This window comes from Sapajus apella, unplaced genomic scaffold (assembly GCF_009761245.1).
Source record: "Sapajus apella isolate SASKATOON/1434 unplaced genomic scaffold, GSC_monkey_1.0 scaffold14, whole genome shotgun sequence".
Taxonomy (NCBI): domain Eukaryota; kingdom Metazoa; phylum Chordata; class Mammalia; order Primates; family Cebidae; genus Sapajus; species Sapajus apella.
Window position 1 is genome coordinate 34,743,080 of NW_022436954.1, and position 16,658 is coordinate 34,759,737.

Sequence of the window (16,658 nt, forward strand, 5' to 3'; positions counted from 1 at the left end):
CTTCGGGGAGCTCAGGGACTTACGCGCCCCTGGGCGGGGACCAACAGCTTCTCCACACAGCTATAACCCTCACCCCCACCCGCTTCTCAGGTCCTTTGTTCCGGCCATAGAGCCGTGCCCGGTGGCAGTTTTCGCCCCAGGGCTTGGTCGTTCTGGACTCCTCCCCGGATCAGCTCTTCTTAATTAAAAGGCAAGAGCTTGGGGTAGGGATGAGGGGAACGTAGGGAAAATCCTATTTCAGAAACTCAAGACTCGTCTGTTTTAACAAACGAAAGAAAGAATCCCAACTCTGCGCAGGTGGATTCATAGGCGACGCGAGGATATTGTGGAAATTTAGAAGGAAAAAATAAAAAACAGGCGCTAGGATCAGATGACGGTGATTGGCTGCTCGGCACACAAAGGGAGCGTAGGGCAGGGTTTACGGAGCAAGCCTGCAGCGAATGGGGCACAGATTGTTCCGAGATCCAGTCGTTTTCTCAGTCAGATCTACGCGCAGGGAGGGGAGGGGAGGGGCGCGCAGGGGAGCGTGGCGGGAGGGGCTGGGCTTGGGGGCGGGGGGATTTCTGATCAGTCTGATGCAATTCCAAGCGTGCTGCAAAGGAACTCCAAGGCGCCCGCATCACCATCGCCACCCACCCTTCCCAGATGGTGCTGTTTTAAATACGGATCTGCAGGGCCGAACGCAGAACTGGGAGATTTATTGCAAAATCCCGGGAAGGGGGGGAGGGGGACGGGGAATGGAGGAGCAGAATTTAAAGGTGCAATGTTTGCTTTTTCCAATCAAGCGGCAAGCGGTCGGAATTATTATTTTTTTCTTTCTGTCTGCTTGTCTCTGGATTCTAATTCACCAAGAAAGAGGTGTAAATATTGTGACATTTTGAGGCAGCTTGATGGATGGGAAAAAAATCATCTGTCACTCTAAATTGCAGAGTTCCCTCTCCCCGCGCCATCCCTTGCTAGCGAATACTCGCTGCTGCCTAATACTGTTGCTAGGGCTTCAAATGAATGCATCGTTAAGGGAATATTATCCTTTTAGTTTACTTGCCAATTTATCTGACGTTGAACCGAGAAAATTGTAGATTTCGTGTCTCTGGGAGGGAAAATGCTTAACAGTCTAAGTCTTGTAACCTTGAGTTCTTTAATAACTTAAATCTCAAAAGTGTCACGTCATCATCTACACACACACGGACACACACACTCCACTTGTAAGGTGACATGGTTTCACCTAAACTGTTGTGGAAATGAATGTCACTTTAAGAATGGTGCACCTGATATTCACTGTTTATGTGTATTTACAAAGAGCTCTTCAGCTTGAAGGCAAGACATTTCAATTGTCCTGTTTGGAATCGGTCAGAAGACTGGCAGGTGACAGAGAGAAAAGGAAGAAAGAGGAAAGAGAGAGAATTTTAACCTAGCTGCTATTAAATTAACAGTAACCTAGCCTACTTTTATACCCCCTGATGTGGCATATTAATATTTCTGTATATGAGATTTTAGCTTGGTCTTTCTCCCCCAATGGAGTAAACCAGTATTGATTCAGATGAAAATATGTGTGTCCTGCCAGTAGCTTTTTCAGTGTCATTGATAGTAAGACCTACAACGCAGCAATTTTTGGAGGATAGAAGAGAATGTCTGTAAGGGCTTTGCATACTAGGAAGCAGGCACTCCATAAATGGGAGGTATCGTTATGACATTTGCATGTAACATTTTCATTTGACTGAACCAGAGTATTAGTTATTTTAAAACATAATCTAATTTATATGCCCAAGGTAGTAAGTGGAGATTTTAAAAGCAAGTGATTAGTTGGCTTATAAAATATTATTTTTCAATTGTCTATTAATGTACATTGGAAAGAAGCCTTTTTAAAGATCTGAAATCATCATATATAAGCTTCCCCTTTCATTTGCCAGACTCTTTCCCCATCAAATCTCTGATCTAATTTCTTAATAAGAAGAGAAGCTGGTAAATTTAGTTTCTTTCCTTTTCCTGGCCTGTCCTCTAGGGGAAGCTTTAGTAAGAAACAGCATTCCAAAATCAGGCACTGAGAGAGAGAAGGCAAGGGACTGGACGACCACAAAATAGATCATCAGCCACCAATGCCAACAAACAGAAATGAGGGAAAACCAGCATGAAAGTATGACTTACAAAGGGTTTTTATTTTTTAATTCTGTGATTTTTCGGACCAGCCTCAAACTTGCTCAAATAACATTCACTCGATCATATTGCTTACAATCTGTCAGTTAAAATGAGGTCTAACTGAGCATATTTTTTATTAAATATACTTCTATCAAAGGTCAGTAAAGCTACTCTTTGATTTTAATTAGGACAAACTAGTCTAACCACTTAAATAACTCTAATGAATATGAACTGATATCATCAGATTTAAAAGCTCTGCTGAAAACTAAATTTGTTCTGAAAAGCACTGACTTGCCAGAAAAATATCTATTTTTGCAGCTTTCTTTTCACTCTATGGATAATTTAATGAGTTGCTTATTTTAATTTTACAACTGCTACCTCAGAAGTATCTCAAATTATCTTTCTTTGGCTGGTGTCTTTCTCTGCTGATCTGCTACTGCTGTGTGTGTGTGTGTGTGTGTGTGTGTGCGTGCGTGCGTGTGTGTATGGGCGTGTGTGTCTCTGTGTGTGTTTTCTAGTGGGAATTTAACAAGCAGTGAGTCTCTTAAATTTACATGCCATAATCTATGTCAAGAACATTGCGTAGTACTTAACAATAAAAATAAACATTAGCATCTAGTGAAAGTTTACCACCGTTGAGTGCTATGGAAATACAGGTCTTAATGGGAGAAAGATTAAATTTTTTAACAATAAAAAAAATTTCTCCCCTTTTTGGCTTAAAGGTGATTATAATTTCAAAAATATGGCATCTTTCTTCTTTTACTTTGGAATATAGAGCTGCTACTTTAACAAGTGTCTTTTGAGGACGATACACGTGTTTCATAAAGATTAATATCCCTAAAACACTGTGGTGCAGAGATGGAACTATGAATTCTTGATCCCTGCCTCTACTCTCATTTGGCAATTTTTAGAGTGTTCATTCTGAGTTTTTAAAAACAGGTGGACATTTTTTTCTTTTTTTGTTCCGACATTATAAAAGAGTCCTACAAGAAATTGTTCTGCTGTAGTACAGACTTCATTGTATTTCCTAGTAATAACACTTTAGATTCGTATAGTACTTTGACTGTTCTTTACAGGTTTCATTTGATTTCCTTATCAGTCATGTAAGGTAGTAATCACCAATTGCTTTTTATAGATGAGGAAAGTAAGGTGCAGAATTATCTAACACTATACTGCCTGTAAGATGTAAAGACTAACTCAGAATCTTTCTTCAAATTTTAAGAAAATTTGCATTTGTTCCTCTCTAGACCATACTGCCTTAAACCCCACTAAGGTACAATGGGAGCTGTAGACATTATTTTCTCCTATTTTGATTTATTTAATTAAATTAAAAGCATGGTCTACAAATAGTTTTCAAAATGTTCAGGCCTAATGGAAAGTTTTAACTAGGCTTCCTAAGACAGTCTTTCCCTCTCCCTCAATGAGAAACTCAAAGAAAGCAGGAATCTTCCTGCAGTTGACACACCATCTAAGTCATAGCTGCTAATTCCCCATAAAACAAACACACAGAATAAGGAGCCAAAGCCAAGATGTACATTACTTTTACTTGTGAGTCATAGATTCTGTGGTCTGGGAACGTTCACAGAGGTCACTTAGCCCAGCCCATATCTGATGGATGAATTCATGCTGGCTTGTTTTCTTTTGACCCTCTGGAATTTCATCCCAGTCTTGGACACCTGGGTACTTGTTTATCTTGGTAGATATTCTGATGCTTATGTGGATCATGAGCTTGTCTGGCCATTTCCCATTTTGCCCAAAAGGTCTACTTTCTATGGAGAATCTAGCATTCATAATTTTATTTTGTAAGTATTAATTGGTAACACATTACTTGCCATTATGTGCCAGGAACTGTGTTATAATCTGGAGATTCAAGAATAAGCAATACCGAATGGTCCATATCTTGGTGGATCTTGTAGCCTAGAGACAAAGACTGGTACCTTTATTAGCTCCAGTCCTTAGAAGGGAACAGACCTCATAAGATTCCTTTTTTCAAGAGAATACAGTGAATAATATTAAAATCCTGAGTTCAGGCTTTACCACCAACTGCTTGTCAGTAGCTAAAAAAGTCAATCAGTCATTCTTGATCTCTGCTTCCTCTCACATAAAACAAAGGAGATGTTCTAAGAATAAACTCGAAATTCCATTTCTGTTCCAAGTTTGAGTGAAACTATTTCTTGCATCAAAGGTTAGGGTAACTTAGGCCTTACTTTGTGGGGGAAAGTAAAGCCTAAGTTACTGTAATCTTTGATGATTTACAATTTGGGGTACCACAAATTTTTAACCTGTTAAGTATATCATGAAAAAAATCTAAGCAACATATCTGAACCCCGAATAGAAGGAATCTGGATGTTGAACCTGTTGGTTTATGGAATGATGGCTAGGAAAGTTTTAATTTAGAGAATGATCTCAAATTTCTGCAGATTATTTTTAAAAGCAGGTGGTGCAATGGAAGACCCTCTATCAAATTTGCTGTTTATTTTCTTTGTGCAAGCAGAAGTTCTAATTTTTCAGGTCATTTCCTTTTAAAATCAAAGATATTACATCCTGAAATTGCATGGGTCTCATGAATAATGCATTATATGCACATGATAATAGATAATTAGATGGACCAACCAAAAGAAACATGAAAGGGAGCAGGTCCCAAGGATTGCAGAAGGTGTGTGGGCATTTTGACATCCAGGAAATGCTATAGATCTGTCCTTAGCTAACTCAGCCTGGTGGAGATAATTAAGAAAAAAATTGTGGGTGTAGAAAGACTGCAAGCCATTCCTTGGGATTGGCTAGATTGCTGCAGTAGTTCAAAAACAATTGGCACAGCCACCCACACTAGACATGATTGCCCTTTGATGAGGCAGCTATTGACTTTTATAAAGATGCCATATTTAAAATAACTTCTGATGCACTAGGGATAACAGACATCTTTCTTGAATTCTATTTTAGACAAATGGCAAAATATATTCCAAAGTATTAATTTTAAAATAAAAAAATCTTTTTAAAGCCTTGTTTCTAAAAACCAGCACTGTAGTAACATGTGACCTCTGGATTTAACAATTCAGCCTAAGCTGGGAGAAAGCTGTAGCTTGTGTGAGACATTTTGACCCACTGTGGGCATTTTCTGAACCACGACCAGAAGTAACATATACTTGTCAAAGTTTCACCTCTGAGCGAATGTGAAATGCACTCCAAAATCTTCACACCCTGGGAAAGGTGATCCAACAATTTTCCTAAACAGCGGCAGAAAATGCTCTGAGATCTTTGTTCCCAGAGTGCATGCTACAATGTTATGCTATCTAGAAATTTCTTTGGAGCACCTGTTCATCAATACCAAAAGGAGTTAGAATTGATTTATCTCCAGCTTCAAGGAAATAGTCAACCACCTCCTGCCTCTAAGTAATAAGACTACTGTGAGAAAAAATATATACAAATTAGTTGATTGCAGAAAGGTGCCACAAACATCCAAAGCCTTTGGGATAGGACATTGCAGGGTGAGTGAATAGAGAAAAAGAAAAGGAATATGGAGAAAATTGAGAAATAAAAAGGGAAAGGAAGATGGAGCTCTAATTATATAGGGGCTTTTGAATTGACTGTTCTCTACCTTCCATGCTCATCGTTATTCTGGCTACTTTAGTAGGAAACAATGATTTCTTCTGCTTTCACTTTCCTTCTCTGCTAAGGACTTCTTCCTTGCCAATAACTTCAATAATCAGTATTTAAGAATTGCTCTGATGCCCAGCACAGTGGCTAATGCCTGTAATCCCAGCACTGTGGGAGGCTGAGGCAAGTGGATCACTTGAGAGCAGTTCGAGACCAGCCCAGCCAACATAGTGAAACCCATCTCTACTAAAAGTACAAAAAAAAAACCAAAAGTAGCCAGGCATGGTGGCAGGTGCCTGTAATCTCAGCAACTTGGGAGGCTGAGGGAGGAGAATCACTTGAACCCTGGAGGTGGAGGTTATAGTGAGCCAATATCACGCCATTGCACTCCAGCCTGGACAACAAGAGCTAAACTCCCTCTCAAAAAAAAAAAAAAAAAAAAAAAAAATTGCACTGCTATTATTATCCTTTACTGCATGTTTAATTAACATGGAGTTTGTAACAGCTTTTGTGCCATGGACTCTACTCTCTTGGCAGTCTGGTAAAGCCTATGTAAACCCTTCTCATAAAAATTTCTAAATAGGGCTGGGCACGGTGGCTCATGCTTGTAATCTCAGCACTTTGGGAAGCCAAGGCGGGCAGATCATTTGAGGTCAGGAGTTCCAGACCAGCCTGGCTAACATAGCAAAACCCTGTCTCTACCAAAAACAAAAAACTAGCTAGGTGTGATGGCATGTATGTGTAATCCCAGCTACTTGGAAGGCTGAGGCATGAGAATCACTTGAACCTGGGAGGCGGAGGTTGTAGTGAGCCGAGATCAGCCACTGCACTCTCCAGTTTGGGCAACACAGTAAGACTTTGTCTAAAAAAAAAGAAAGAAAGAAAGAAAGAAAAACAAATCTAAGTGAATGAAATAAAAGTGTAAAATTACAAGGGAAGCCAATAACATTGACGTACAGTTATAAAAACATTTAAAATAACATATTGTGTGATATAGTAATACATATGCTTTTTAATGCATTAAAAATGATTTAGCCACAAGGTAAATATTATAATTTTGAAGTAATGATAAGTATCAGTATTTTGAAATATCTATGAAACTGAAGTGATATGAAGGTGTATGTGATATATACCGGTGAGAAAGCCTGCAATACTACTGTGTAACCTTTCCCATACATATTTGACAACAGAACACTTGAGAAGCACTTATTAACACAGTATAGATTCAGAAATGTTAATTTAGTCAATGTTAACATTAGCCATGGAGTTTCCTTCCTGGCAAAAAGAAACTGGCATTGGGAGAAAACTTTTAAAATTCACATTTGCCATTAGACAAGCTGCCAAGTGGGGAAGGGACCAAAGGCTGAGAAGGTGAGGGTGTGGTAAGCATGTTTCTATTGACTGAACTTGTTAATACTCCAGTGTTTATCCTTACTATCACCAGCACAACCCCATTACCCTAGCAATCCATCACTCCGTTGAAAAAGATACAAAGTTCAGATTCTGGTGATTAACTCGGCATTGCTTAAGATACCTGTTCTGACCTCACTAACCCAACTGAAACTCTTCCTGTTTGTCATTACTGCACCATGGGAAAGGATGTGCAAATTGTAATGATGTGGGGTGACATTTATTTTGCATTCATCCAGTGCTGTCATTTGTTTTGTATTTGGAATATGTTGCTTAACCTTCAAAGTAGCTCTCAGATTAAGAAAACTAGAGCTTGGAGAATTTAAGTAACTTGACTAAACTAACACAGAAAATCTGAAATGGAAAAATTAACCTCCTAACCTAAAGTTTTCTAGTTCCAAAGTCCATTATAAAGTGGTGCCTCCCTGTCTCCCAGCTACCACCCAGATTTAATCTGGATCTCCCATTATCAAATGGTTTACATACAAGTTTTCTTACGAGATCTTGACCGCAACTCTTTGAGATGGCCATGGGTCTCAAAATTTCATTGTCAGGAGTGCTACTTTAGAATCATTTTGATCTTTGCTAACTGATGAGAGACTTTCAAATAGCTAATTGTCACCTATCCTTTTTGAATCCCAGTTTTCATAATCATAAAACAGAAAAAGTGTTAAAGTGTTTTGTGAGGATTAAACACATGAATAATAAAATCTAACTTTGTTGAGCTCACTATGGTGAGCATTCTGCATTTCCATAGTTCATTGAATCCTCACAACAATCTTTCTAGGCAAAGATTATTTTTATTTTAAAGATAAGAAAACTGAGGTATCTGTAATTAATTAACTATCTTAAATTAACAGAGCCAATAAGTGACAAAACTGGGTTCAAATGTAGGTCTGTCTAATGCCAAAGCCCTTTTTTTTAAGTCACCAGACTAATCTGAAAATCACTATTCAGTCTTAGCTGTTATTATTATAATTATCATCACACTTAAAACACTATCAAAATACAAAATTACTAGACATAAGTATATAGTCACTGAAGAGATTAGAATCTGAAACTTTTCACCTGCATGTTCTTCCGTCCACTTACTTTAGTTTATTAACCCAATGGATGATGTCTGACTCCTTTCTTAACTTGTTTAGGGCAGTTCCAAGTTAGTTGACTTCTGAGAGTTATTGAGTAAGAAACGTTATAAATTGTTTGGATTAGGATTTGGTATGTTTAGAAGCTATTTCATAAGTTTGCTTTTTCGAACTGTTACTGGCTATAATACTGCAGATGCTGTGATGAGGAACACCCTCTCTAAAGACACACAGTGGATGACAAACCTCCAAAGCTAACATGTTGTTTACAGATATGGAGAAGAAGAGGATGGACAAGCACAGTCTGAAACGTAATTACAAGGCTTATAGTCCCTGTTGGGGACTAAAATGTTTATTGGCTTTCCTTGTGCAATTCAATGTTCTTCCTTTAAAGGATCCACTCCAAACTTGGGACTTTCCTGAAAATAGCATCTCATTTGGGAGCATGCCAAGAATTGGTGTGTGGGTCCTTTGTGTCTTTGCACCAACTCAGAACTCCAGATACTAGCTCTAGAGACTAAGCTGGGATACAGTCTGGATAAGGGAGGTGTATATCTACTTGGGCTTCTTCCTGCTATATTTATTTCATCCATTTTCCTCCTAGAAAGCAGCTCCTAGAAAGATGTGGTTTTAAATGAGGGATTGGATGCATACTGGTATGTCTTAGATAGCACAAGTCAGTGGTCTTTACAGAGTTGCCAAAGGCATATAAGTAATCAAAGATGCAGAAATCCATGGAGAGACTTCATTGCATTTCTACTCTGATTTATTCAGGGAAGGACACCATGAACACATAATGGATTTGATATGTCCCAGAGTTCCGAAAACAGCCTAGCAAAAAGGAATGATCCTAAAGGACATTTTGATATATGAAAAAGTCCACCGAAAGCTTTGTCAGAGATAACTAAAGAATATGATGGCTGGAAGGCTATAAATCCTTACCTTGGCTCAAAGTTCTAATTTTAGGGGAAATGATTACATGAATTCCAAGTTTAGTTTACCAAATGATATGCAGTTCCTGAAAGGAGTTCAAATTTAGATAGAAAATGTACCTTACAAATGATCTAGGTCACTGATTCCCCTTGTGCATTGAAATTACCTAAATCATTTCTTCTCTCTGAGTTAAGGTCTGAATGTGTTGCCAGGTTTAGCAAACTCAGTTTGTAGCCCACTGACCTCATTTTACTGATTAGGCAACTGAGGTGCACAGTGGTTGATCTTTCAATTTATTCAATAAACAATTATATGGTATATTTTTTTTGCGGTATCTATCTGAACAATCTCGGGCTAGTGAAGTCGCTTGCCCAGGTCACATGGGCAGACACTGACATAGCTTGAATTAGGACCCAAGTTCTTTTGACTACTATCTGGGCCTTAAAATCTTAATCATAGGACAAAGATATTTCTTCTATTTTCAAACAGTCCCATCAAAAGGAAACAATGGACAGTCTGTGCAAGATTTTAATTACCTTAATGTTCAAAATAAAATAAAAACAAATTACTAAAACATAAGCATAACAACACTTTAATATCATTCTAATAAGATATTATTAATTTCAAAATGGTAGGACAAAACTAATTATACTTTAAACTTCCTAAATATCCTATAGTTACTTTATGACTATTGAGACACTAGCTAAGTTTCCAAAATTGGATTTCCAGCCATATAATCCCTCACCTCCCACATATACCACCCCCCATTCCCAGGTCAGGACTATTGTCCAAGCAGTAAAAATAATTTCCCAGAGTACATACACAGCAGTGGCTACCAACCAAACAAATAATTATGGGGGCTGGAATTTAAATTCATGGCTGTACTTTCACCAATTCATTCCCCATTCCACCCCATCTTGCTGTCTTCAACTTTTATGAAACAGTATGTTTGTCCTATTCATCTGTGTCAGCATCACCCTTTCCTACCTACTAGGCTTACCACTTCTTGGTGCCTTTCACTGGCTGACTAAGGTTTCAGAAGTGCCTGCTTACAGCAAACACTGTAGTCGTCTCTTTTTGGTTACAAAGTCCCCAGACAATTTCTCAAGGTAATATTATGAAGAAGAAGTAAATGTGCTCCTCTGCTACCCCATTTCTTTTTAGAGTGCTGGCTTTATTCTATATCTCATCTGGCTTAATGTCTTATTGGGCCAATTGGATTGATTTTACAGTCACCATAGAATATCTCCTAAACAGACAACCATGGGTCATGGGAACAATATTTCTGCTGACCCCATGATTTGGTCACATTGGGTTGTAAGGCCATAGTGGAGATATGCTTGATGAGTTTATGAAGACTTGATTCTAGGTATCGTGTAGGTTGGCTTAGTTCTCTTTTACTGAATTCAACTTAGTTGCATTCATTTTAGTCTAACTAGATTTTGAGTGCAGACAAAATGAAAAGAAATGGTTCAATTTAGGTGAAAGTTAAAGCTCCAAAAGTAGTGCAGTATTTCATAGACCTTACCTTTGAGAGAAATTATATCAGCATATAATAAGCACCTGAGAATATGAAAGCACAATTCCAGTTTAAATGTTAAGGTCTACAACTTGGGATATTAAATGGAGTACAGAAAAGCCATTGGTTCTTAAACAATTTTATTGAGGGGGAAAACAGTGAAAGCTGAGTGTTCTATTCAAGAACTTCTTCTTTTGAAAATAATGCTTCATTTATAAGCTAAGGACAGGAGATCTAGCTTTGTTATGAAAGCTCATCTTTTTATTAAACAACCACTTCTGTCTCCAAGTTGCAAGGGGAGGATTTGTCAATCTGATTGAATCTTTCCTTTAGTTTTTCCCAACAGCTGTGTTCAGATAATTCACGACTCCTGTGTTTCCTGAGCCCTGGATAATTTCACACACATGTCTGGTTTGGGGCTCCACATTTTCAGAAGAATATAGAAACCTTGGAGGAGGTCCAGGGTAGACCAAGGGAAATGATTAATGGATTGAAAGTTGGAGTTTATGAAGAAAGGTTGTGAGATCTGATCTTTTGCTATGAGAAAAGTCTGAGTGGTGACTTAATAACACAAGGAGGTTAGTAAGCAGCTGTTCTCCATCTTCACTAAGGTTGAATGAAGTGAAATAAGATATAAATTGCAACAGGAACAAAAATGCATTACAAATGGGAACTTCCAAGCAATAGCATTGCTGGATTCTAGATAGCTCCCCAGAAGAAGGATGTATAGTCTACTTCCCTGGTCTGCAATGATAGGCCTATAAGTAGTGAGGAAGATGAGGTAATCTCTTAAGATCCCTTCTGGACCTATCTTTTATAGGTCTATCATATTTAGAAAATTTATTTGCCTCAAGCAAAAATTGTCTCATTTCCTCCCTCCCACCCTATCCACTCCTTATCTTTATCTACCTTTTGTAAAACACTGCTAACCAAAATAACTGGGGACTGATCAACGGTGATGGGTCCTCCCCAGCCTCTAAGTGCCACTTCAGCTTTGGGAGCAAGTTTCTTGTCCATCACTACCACCCCCTGGCCACTAGGGGCATGTTTACCATAATCTTTTTACACACCAAACCTATGGCAAGTGAAAACAAAACAAAAAACTTCCTATGTTTAACAAATTCACAAGTGTATTAAAATGCAACTCTTATGTCCTAGAATATGAGCATGTAAAGGGCTGAAATGTATTCTATGCATCTGCCTATATCGGCCCATAGAATAGGCTCTGATATATAGTAGGTACTCAGCAATTTTTAATCAATTAAATGACTGTAACTGTGAAGTGAAGGGAAAATAAGTTGAGAATGTCAGGGGTTTCAGATGTTTCCAAATGATTCTGTATGCCAGACAAATCTAAAGCCTAACCCATTCTTCATACATGTGCTATTGAGGATTTCATTCTCACCATGCCTGCACTATCTGGAGGTAGAAAGAGAGCCAGTTGCACATCCTGCCCAAGTCTTTGGCCAAAAAAAACAATAAAGACAGGTGTTATGTAGATTCATGTATCAGAATCACATGAAAGTAGGCCAAATTCTTAGTGTGTGTTTTTAAAATAAGACTTCAGGAATTTCGGTGATTTTTTTTTCTAAATTATCTTTTTGCATAAGATAATTTTTCATGAAGAATATAAAAAATTTTTGTATTTTATATAAAATATTTTTTCATGAAGAATATAAAATTTGATTGTAGGAAATCTCCCTTCAATCATCACACAGCCTAAATAGGCGAGTCTCAAAAATAAGCTAATCTTCATCTTACATCTGATTCAGTGTCCTGAAACCCTTTGGTTTAAATTTGTTAATTCTTCTCATGGCTTGTCTCATAGCAAAACCAGCTAATACCATAGCTCTTATTACTGTCAGCTGTAACTTATATCCACACTCTCACATCCCTTTTGACCATGCTTATAGAAATATTATAAGTAAACCAAATTTATTCTTCATTATTAATTTTTAAATGTTCTCAGCAAAAATCTGGTAACTTGGAGGCTACAAGTTGATGATTCTCATATGTTTGGGGGTTTAGTCTCAAAGCTTCATAATGGTTTCTACACTGTTTTTCTTGATCCAACTAAATTTTATTCCCAGATGGGATCAGTTTTTTACCCTCTTGTTCTACTCTCCTAGTCCTGGCACTTCTAAAAGTTTCTTACTGTGGTTCCTTTCTTTTGTCTGCCACTAATGGCTATGCCTGGTTACATAACTCCTGTTAACAGGTGTTGACCAATTTGAACACATTTGAGTATGGTATAGAGCTATTCTTATGGTTCATAAAAAACTTAGAGAGAATATACCATCTGATGAATAGGGAAATTACTTCTCCCTTAAGGTTTTTCTCAGGACAGGCCTTACACAAGAATTTCAAGGATTGCGAGTGACACAGTTTAACATTGGGCTGGGCCTTTGAAATTATCCAACATGAATTTGAAAACAACTCTGCAACTCTGCTCAGCAGCAGAGTTTTCTGTTTACTTAGTATTTCCCTATGCCAATTAGTGAAATTTTCAGCAGTTTTTTAGGTCAACTCATTTGATACTAGAATAGACAACATTTTTTTATTTTGCAAGGAAGACTGAAGGTAGGAGTAACTAGGAGGCTAAAATAAACACAATTAAATATAAAATGCTTATAGTGGTAGAATTGACCTCAGCCAATTAAAATTATTAATAGAAAAAACATGTCAATGTCAAATCTGAGCCTACTACCTCTCTTCCCACTTGGGTAATGAGGATTAGTTTATATTTCCTGACAAGAATAGATGGGAATTCACATTTCTTCCTGACCTTTGTCCCCGCGGAAACATCGCGTTAGGATCATATTAGAACATAACCAAAAAGAAATATTCAGATGAATTCACAATTAAGTTTTAAGCCCCACAAAACTGAAATAAGTAGCATCTTCTTTTCAAGCTGTGAAACTTTCCCTCATTTTAGTAATAAAGAAATGTTCAGATTATAAACTTGGAAACTTTTTTCCTAACATATCAGCCATGTCGGAGACCAATCTTTAAGAAGAACAAGAAATATATGCTATATGTTCTCAGCATCAACCTTGCCCACAATGGGAAATAATTTTGTAAAACTTTGATTTTAGACCTCCAAAATTATCTCTATATGCTACTTGAATTAAGCAAGTAAAAAATAACATTTAGAATTCCATGTAAGGCACTGGTACAACTTTTGTTTACCTTGGCGTCATTGTTTTTGAACGTAAGATGTAATTTAAGGCAAATAAGTATGTGTTTTAAGTCTGGTCACGTATAGTTTGGTAATGCTATAATCACAAATCAGAAAGTTTGGAAATGCTCAGAAGTGTTAAGAGGTGGATTCATCATGGTTATCTGAATTGGCATTTGATCTTCTTTTCTTTCTAAATACCCCTGACATTTCTGACTCCTCTGTCTTTTCCTCAGTAAAACTGCACCACACACTGGAAAGCGAAGATACACACATTTATTTATATAATGTCAAGGGAGAGTAGGAATAAGAAGATTGGCCATAGACCCACCCAATCAGAGTCTGGGAAATGAGAACACTTTTTCCTTCAGCAGAAATGCTGACGTGCCAATGTGAATTTAGCAGGAAAAAGATTTGCCATAACTTCTAAGTGAGCAGCATTCAGAATGCTAGCTTAGATTCCTGGTATTAATTTGCCAGGTGTTTTTCAGAAAGAAAATAAATCACAATTGAGCTTAAAAATCTGAGGGTAGAACTCATTTTTAACCAAATGTAAAGCATCAGTTTAAAGTTAACATAAAGTTTTAAAACAAAAAGTTTGGAGTGGTGTTCCTCCAGTCCTTTATAATGTAGTACAAGTATGTTTTTTTAATTTATAAAAGTAGCCATTTAAATTGTACTATGCTACTAAAAGAAACTATGTATGCATTCAGCTTACAACCTGGAAACCAACGCAGAGGGTTTCTGGGGTAACAGTACCCAGCTTCATACCCTCTGTCCTTTATTGCTTTCTGGTTAGCCTGCGTATTTCACATACATTAAATATTCCACAATGAACTCCACCATCTGTGCTGTAGGGTAGTTTGTATTGGTCATGTGCTCTGTCAAGTTGACAGAGGTGCAAAGCTAAATGTGTGACACTCGAAGAATATGCATATATTTGAATAATTTGACTATTTAGTCCAACAATTTGCAAAGGCGCTCTGAATGATCACACATTCTGATAACACTTCCAAGGAACCGATAGCTTCACTTAGGAGGTGGGGAGATGGAAGCAGGGTTATTTCTAGCAGGAATTCTTGAGTTCACTGAAGTCTCGTCCCTGGTACTTCACTGTGTGAACGTGGGTAAATTATTTCCTGGCAAAGTATCGGATTCTTCTTTTATAAAATGAGTAAATAATTTCTTTTAACTAGTCTTTAGAAGTTCTAAAATAGCTAATGTTAGTGAATTCACTTTGTTAACTGTAAACCCCTAGGTAAATTGAACTGAATATGTAATAATATTATATATTCAGTTCAACAGTACATTCTTGGTAACCACAAGAGGGTCCACGAAAGGAAACTGTTTATAAATCTTTCCCTTTAGCAAAATTAATGTTGGAGTATTTAGGGAAATTCCTACAGCAGTGAGTCTTCACAATTATTAGGTCAATCCCCTTTGAGATTACAGAAAAATGCACATACACAGAAAGCTGCCTGGAGAATTTGGGTGTGGGCTTGGTGGGAGATTCCTCTGATAGCCAGTGTTGTACCCACAAGAGAGTGTTTCTCAAAGTGTGACTTCAGATTGTCTGCATCCGAATTGCTGGTGGTGTTTATTAAAATTCTAATTCCTGGACCCTGCCCCACCCCTACTAAATCACGATTTCAGGAGGAGGAACATTCATTTTAACACTCACTCAGGTGATTTTTATGAGTTAAGTACAGTGCTGCTGTCTTGTTCTTTATAAGGTCTGCACAAATTGGTTGAACTAATGAGAAGAAAATTCAGCTTTAAAGCAGGAACACAGGTAGACGGTTGACAGAGTTCATCAAATGGCTAATTGAAAATGTCCTCTGGACCCCAGCCATATAAGTTCTCTCGAAGGGTGTTGACTACAGGCAAATGAGAACCCGAAAAGCTATTTGCTCTTTTGCTGCTGGCAGTGGTGGGGGTGGAGGGGAGGGGAGGATTAACGGAGCCAGTTCTGCCCCCACCCTAGAATCCCCTACCCCCACTCTGATTAAAGCAGAAGACTTTATCTTTGCTGCCCTGGTTCGTTATTAAAAGGGTTCGCTTATGTGTGTGTGTTTGCTGGGGCTGGAAGTGAAAACATCTGCAAAAGCATGCAATGCCCTGGAACGGAACTCTTCTAATAAAAGATGTATCATTTTAAATGCGCTGAATTTTGATTCTGGTAATTCGTGCACTAGAGTGTCTATTTCGAGGCAGCGGAGGTATCATATGACAGCGCACGTCAAGGCACCGTGGAGCCCTCTCGTGGACTCCCACCCACTTTCCCATTCACCGCGGAGAGGGCTGCTCGCGCTGCCGCTCCCCCCGGCGAGCTAGCATGAAATCTCCCTGCCTCTGCCGAGATCAAATGGAGCTCCTCGCTGATGGGGTGCGAGTATTACCTCCGCCATGCAATTTCCACTATCAATAATTTAACTTCTTTGCTGCAGACCAGAAGGAGCACATACCGGGCACCAAAGACTCGCGCCCCCTCCCCCCTTTAATTAAGCGAAGGGAACGTGAAAAAATAATAGAGTCTGGGAGTTTGGGGGCCGAAGTCTTTCCCAGAGCAGCTGCCTTGATGGTTACTTTGACAAGTAGTGACTGAAAAGGTGGGTTTGTTTTCTTTCTCTTTCCGTTTTTCTGTTTGGTCTGCTAGAAAGCGTGCGGCTTTAGCGAGGGCTGTCATTGCCTGGGCTTCCTGGCTGGAACAAGTAACTTGGTGTAACGTTATCTGGGGGCGTTCATCAATAAAAAATGCCGTTATTATCTTGATTAAATTCCTATTAGGCAAACTCCAGAGAGG

At 38.3% G+C, this 16,658-nt stretch overlaps 1 protein-coding gene across 5 annotated transcripts in view; it reads left to right on the forward strand.

Moving 5' to 3' along the window:
- BDNF (brain derived neurotrophic factor) overlaps window positions 1-16,658 on the forward strand; it is a 66,078-nt gene that overhangs the window by 3,067 nt on the left and 46,353 nt on the right. Inside the window, exon 1 of one of the 5 annotated variants that reach the window (XM_032283693.1) lies at window positions 16,091-16,464. The exons of the other annotated variants lie outside the window; for them this stretch is intronic. The gene's annotated coding sequence lies outside the window, so the exon portion shown is untranslated. Of the gene's footprint in view, window positions 1-16,090; window positions 16,465-16,658 lie in introns of those variants that run through there. 5 annotated transcript variants of the gene reach the window in all.